Genomic DNA, 6,354 nt, shown 5'->3' on the forward strand with positions numbered 1-6,354 from the left:
AGTGGAAACTACTAAACGTCATTGGTAAATAACCCTCATGCATTTTATGAGAAGAACTCGTTAGTGACGTTGGCTTGATTTTTGCTTACAATATTGATATGTATCACGAAGCTTACCAATAAAAATGAAGGTTAGAGCCTGCTAGATACTTTACATCTCTGTGATCATACTGTTTCTTGCAGTGTCCTTCCCCGATTCTCTACTTCTCAAATCCTGCTCATTCCTCAAGCATCAGCTCAAACATCTCCTTCACGGCAATTTTAGGTTGTTCTTCTAGATGTTTTCATTCTTTGCTTTCACAAAGTATGCTGCCTATCTTTTCATTTAGACCTCGTTTCAGTCTGTTATATACTATGGCTTATCTTTATATCTGTCTTCCTCACTCCTATGCAAACTCTCTGAAGCGGGAATCATGTCTTCATCTTCTTTGTCAAGTACCTAGATCATAGTAGCATTTGATAAATGTGTATTGATTTGGATTAAATTACAGGTTAGAATGAAAAAAGGTATGTATTTATTTTTAGACTAGCCCCTTATAATACTAATACTAATAATACTAATAATAATACTTTACATAAGCAGAACAATTCATTTCATTTGTGAAGTGCTTTTATACTTGTCCAAACAGTTTTACATTCAGAGCTTCACCTAAATGAGTCAATGAAAAAATATGGCTAAGCTCAGTCCTTGGGGTCTCTTCTGTATGTGGATGTTTAATTGCCAGTTTCTCAGAATCTTTAAAAGGCGATATGTGAGGTAATTACTTAAAGAGGCAGGGGAAACATTAAAATTAAAAGTAGGTGCTGACCTTGGAATTTAAAATGATTTTAAGCTTAGAGCTTAATATATTTGACTATTCAGGCAATTTTCTTCATGTATGTACATATCCTTGCGAGGCCTCTTTTTTTGCCTATGAGATTTATGTTGATGTCATCAGATAGTGTCATTCTGCTGGGCATATTTATAGGTTTATGATGTGCACACGTGTCAAGAATTGTTTGGTAATTACAGCATTAAACATGAGACAGCACGTGGGTCGGGGCGCAGTGGTGTTTATTTAGTTTTAAAGCGAGGAGGTCCATGACAGCCTTTATTCGACTTCTCACTGGAAGTCATCGTTCAAAATATAGAACAATTTTGCAAACCTGAAGGCACAGGGTCAGAACATTTTCTTCCAGAGCTTTTAATTAAAGACCATTGGTGAACGTCCCTTAATGACTCTTCTTGTCCCTTGGGGCAGTGTGGGCAAGCTCTTGGACGTTATCTTTGGCCAGCAGCCTGGTGCTTCACACTCATGGGGCTGGACACAGGTTGTGACAGAGATCCCTCTCAGGTTTGGAGGAGGGTGCTACTATCGAGCAGCCAACACGATGGCACGTAGGAGTCAGGCTCGCAGCTTGGTGGGGGGCAGGTGTCGCAGCAAGTGGGCTGAAGGAGGCTGATCTCATGTGGGCAGGTGCTGGGCAGGCCGACTCCACACTGACAGCATAGGTCAGAAGAATGGACGGTGGTGGCAGGGCCAGTGGGGATACTGCAGCAGCCTTGGAGACAAGACTCACAGCAAGACATTTTTTTACGAAGGAAGATTTTCTTCTACGAAGTTGTTCTCTGTGAGTCTTTTATGTAGAGCTGTCTCAGGGAACACAGCTTCTGTCCATCAGAATGTTTCTCTGTTGTTGTTTGTATAATCAGATACAAATAATTGACTTCTTATTTATCAGCAGTGGGATGAGCTCTCCTTCAGTTTTATTTGGTTGTGTTGCTACATTTCCAATGTGCTTCCTCTTGCGGTTTCAAAAGGGTATCAGCGTAGGTTCTCCACTTGCTCAATCACAGGTAATACTTCACTGTCTTTTCTAACTTTCCTCTTTTTTACCAACCAGAATTTGTTCTTACAAATGCTGAGTGTTAAGAATCAAGAGTGATTTCCCTGGAAAGTAAGAAATGATCCTTCTTAAAATGTGTGCTCTGGACTATTTGGGAAGTCAAAACCTCGGGGACTTTTTTCCTGCCAGATTCACCTTGCTATCTTTTCATGGATTTGAGGGAATAAGTGAATATCAGAAATAAAAAAAACATCATCTCGATTGGGAACTTCAGAGCCTGCTAGATGATTTTCTATACCGATCCACTACATTATCTATGTACGCAATTATGCATAAATATTTAAATAAGCCCTCAAAGGACATTTTTTTTAAACCAGGAACCTGTACGTATTAAAACATAGGTCCATAAGACTATATATCATCTGAAAAATGTGCTTGCATCTCTTTGCAAAACAACATGAAAAGTTCTTTCTTTTCAAAATAAACTGCTGACCTGCCTATTTCATTTTTCAAAACTACTGCCAAAGCTGGTAGTCACCTCCTATCAAGCATTAAAAAAAGTTCCTTCCACTTTAATTCAGCGGTGAAGTAACATGTCATGGCCAAAGCTAGTACATGACTACAGTAAAAGACACTGGTAAGCAAATCCATTACTTGTAAGTCAGATATTTATTCAATCTCTAATATATTCTGAAAAGTGTGGGAGAGATAGAAAAATAGAAGGCATGGTACCTGTCTTCCAAGAGTACAAGGTCTGATGGAAAAGCCTGGAAATCCCTTTGCATATGACTCAAACAATGTATGATTAAGTACAAGACAGGGTAATGGGAGGAGTTCTGGAGCTAGGTTTGAATCCAGATTATAAGTTACATGTTGTGAACCCTAGATCAAGTTACCCTGGGCTTCAGTTTTCTCAACTACAAATTTGGGAAAAATAATAATACACACCTACTATAGTCTTATTGCAAGAGTTAAATAAAAGATGAACTGAGGATTGCTTATGCAAATCATTCAGCCTTGTGTGTGGCACAGTCAAGTTCTCTCCTCCGTGCAGTTTCTCCCCTGGGCCCTCTGAGAAGGCTTACAAGAGGAGATATGGTAGAGAGGCTCAGTGATCAGAGACGCCTGCAGGGTTTGGAGTAAGTTTTTTTTTTTTTTAAAGATTTTATTTATTTATTTGACAGAGATAGAGACAGCCAGTGAGAAAGGGAACACAAGCAGGGGGAGTGGGAGAGGAAGAAGCAGGTTCATAGCGGAGGAGCCTGATGTGGGGCTCGATCCCATAACGCCGGGATCACACCCTGAGTCGAAGGCAGACGCTTAACCGCTGTGCCACCCAGGCGCCCCTGGAGTAAGTTGTTTTGATCAGACAGTGCTTATAAAAGAGATAAGTGGCTTTGGGGCAAGGGAAACAGTGCCTCCCCTAGGCTGCCCTGTCCCTGGTAGAGGTGGCCAGGCCTTCTTGTGCCTTGATTGCAGTCCTTATCTACTCATAAAACTTGGCTGCAGTTTTTGTACACGTGTTCGTTCTTAACTAGAATGTAAGCTCCTTCAAAGCAGAGGCCGTGTCTTATTTTTCTTGGTTTCTGCAGTACCTAGTTGTAGGGCCTGGATCGTGGGGTGGAGTCTCTGGGGCTGGAACACATGGAATGAATGGTTGAGGAAGGAAGGTTGGAAAATAATGACAACTGACATTTATGCAAATGCTTCTGTATCAAGTTTAGTCAGGAAAACAAGCTAAAAAGAAAACCCTCACACAAAGTATTTCAACAGAGAGAATCTTAAGGTAGGGGATTGGTTGAGTAAGTATTGGGGGACTGAAAAAGCCAAAAAGGAAAACTGAAGTCACAAATATAAGAAGGAGGCTGCCAGCCTTAAGGCGGGGACTGGAGAGAAGAGGTTGGCGGTGACCGAACCCAGAGGCTTGGAAGAGTGGCCCTGCAGAGCTGGGGGGCAGACCCCAAGGGCTGCCCAGCTGGTGCTCTTGCCTCAGAAGCTCAGGGAAGAGGCCCCGTGGGGCCAGGGTGTGGGCCTTCTTGGATGGGAGGTGCGAGGCGGCCCCTTACTGGTGTGGGTGTTTCTGAGGAGGTGCAGTGGAAAGAAGCTGGACGCTAGAATCTACTGTGGCTGCCAGATAAAGAACTATATTGCTGGGGCGGCAAGACCTCTTCCTCAGGCCTTGCAGGCTCCTTCTAGCGCCCCCTGTTGGTGGAATCTATTAGAAAATCAGGCAAAGGAGATTAAGAGTCCTCACCCCAGTGTCACAGGGTATAAAAAGGTGGACCTGGAGGTTGACAGTCGGTACACACTGTTCTAAGGGCTGTACATGTTTTAATTCATTTAATCGTCACTATGGTTTTAGGAGGTATATACTTTTTTAAAACTTCAGAAATTGAAATAAAGCTGACACACAATGTTACATTAGTTTCAGGGGTACAGTGATTAGACAGATCCGTACTTTGTGCTGTGCTCACCACAGTGTAGCTACCCTCTGTCACGGTACAGCACTACTGCAATACCATTAACTGTATTCCCTGTGCTGTACCTTTCAGCCCCATAATTTTTTCATTCTATAACTGGAAGCCTGTATTTCATGCTCCTCTTCACCTCCTTTGCCCATGCTCCCACCCCCTCCACTCTGGAAACCACCAGTTCCCTGTATTTATACATACATTTCAAAAATTAGCTTTTTATTCTTAAATAATTTTAGATTTACAGGAAGTTTGCAAAGATAGTACAGAGTTCCTATCTACCTCTTACTCAGTTTCCCTTAATGATAATAACTTACAATACCATTGTGCATTTGTCAAAACTAAGAAATCAACACTGGTACATTGCTGTTAATTAAACTTCAGATGTTATTCAGATATCACTAGTTTTTCCACTACTGTCCTTTTTCTGTTCCAGGATCCAATCTGAGATCCCACAATACATTTAGTCATCATGTCTCCTTAGTCTCCTCTGGTCAGTGACAATTTTTTCTCAGTCTTTCCTAGTTTTTCATGACGTGAACAGTTCTGTGGTGTACTGGTTAGGTAGGATAAAACTATTTTTAATCTTTTTTTTTTTTTTTTAAAGATTTTATTTTTATTTATGTGACAGAGATAGAGACAGCCAGCGAGAGAGGGAACACAAGCAGGGGGAGTGGGAGAAGAAGAAGCAGGCTCATAGTGGAAGAGCCTGACGTGGCTCGATCCCATAACGCCGGGATCACGCCCTGAGCCGAAGGCAGACGCTCAACCGCCGTGCCACCCAGGCGCCCCCAAAACTATTTTTAATCTTATTTGACGGTTGAAGAACCTGAGGCAGGGAGAAGGTAAATGACATGACCAAGGACACATAGCTAGTAAGTGATAGAGATGTGATTTAAAGCAAGACAGTCTGGTTGCAGAGACTACTCTCTTGACTGTCATAGAGGGGACATTGCACTGACAGGAGTGTAGGCTGCACATTGTCCCAAGATTAGTAGCAGGTAAGATTTGGTAGAAATGACTATACCAGGTTATTGGGGGTTTTGACAGCCACACTAAAGAATTTAGCCTTGATTCAGTAAAAAAAATAAATAAATAAATCTTGAGTTATCCTAGGGTTTTGAACAATTCAATTTAGCCAATATTTATAGTAGGGATAGAAGCTTGGTCTGACAGAGGTATAGTTTGGATGAAGGAAGAGGCATGGGATTATTGAACCAAGGTTAAGTAGGAGGCTGTGATCAGGGGTCTGGTGATCAGTGTCTAAATTAGGCTAGAGTCAGTGAAGATGGAAAGAAAGGCCTGGAGGCTAGGATAAAGTTGAAAGAAAGATGATGTGACTTGGTTTTCTGTTCTGTTATCAAGGATAAACAATTAACTTTATAGGTAGTTTGTTTTCACCTTGAACTGGGTTATTGAAACTCATCAGAAAATCAAAAATGTGTTCTAGTTGCCAGACATTCCATATTTCAGTGCAAGGTTAATGACCCAGTCAATGTTTCTCCTGTGCTGAGGTATTTGAAGTCTGACTTAAAAAAAAAAAGATGACTTGTTTTCACCTTAGAAACATAAACAGTTTTTCCTAGACTCACTGTGTATACTCATTTGTCTTAAACTGTAATCACTCCAGAGAAAGTGAGTTACTATATACAACCAAATATACAATTTAAGGGGATAATGGAAAATGCATTGTTAAGTGGCATATACTTTCTCCTGGATAAAGAGAGCTATACATAATCCTGTTTGTTTTGGATGTATTGCTGTCTGCAAAGGAGGTGTGTGCTTTGGTGCAGTGGGAAGAGAAGCGGCTTTTGGATTCAGGTGGTTTCAGGTTTAATCCCCCCTCTGTCACTTACTATTTGTGTAACTTTTTCAAGTCTCAGGTTTCTCTCCTGTAAGGTGGAGAGAATGTCGGTAGCTACTTGTCTGTGTTTTTGTTAGAAATGAAAGAAATAATGCCCACAAAGTACATATTAGAATGCCCAGTAGATATTCAACAAATGTTAGCTATTATGAACGAAAGTAGCAAAAGTGATAAAGTGGGATGGAGTTGGTTA

General features: G+C 41.2%; 1 pseudogene; it reads right to left on the reverse strand.

Moving 5' to 3' along the window:
- Positions 1-1,183: 1,183 nt before the first annotated feature.
- Positions 1,184-1,569, reverse strand: LOC100471631 (annotated as a pseudogene).
- Positions 1,570-6,354: the final 4,785 nt, after the last annotated feature.

Source organism: Ailuropoda melanoleuca, chromosome 13 (genome assembly GCF_002007445.2).
Source record: "Ailuropoda melanoleuca isolate Jingjing chromosome 13, ASM200744v2, whole genome shotgun sequence".
NCBI lineage: Eukaryota > Metazoa > Chordata > Mammalia > Carnivora > Ursidae > Ailuropoda > Ailuropoda melanoleuca.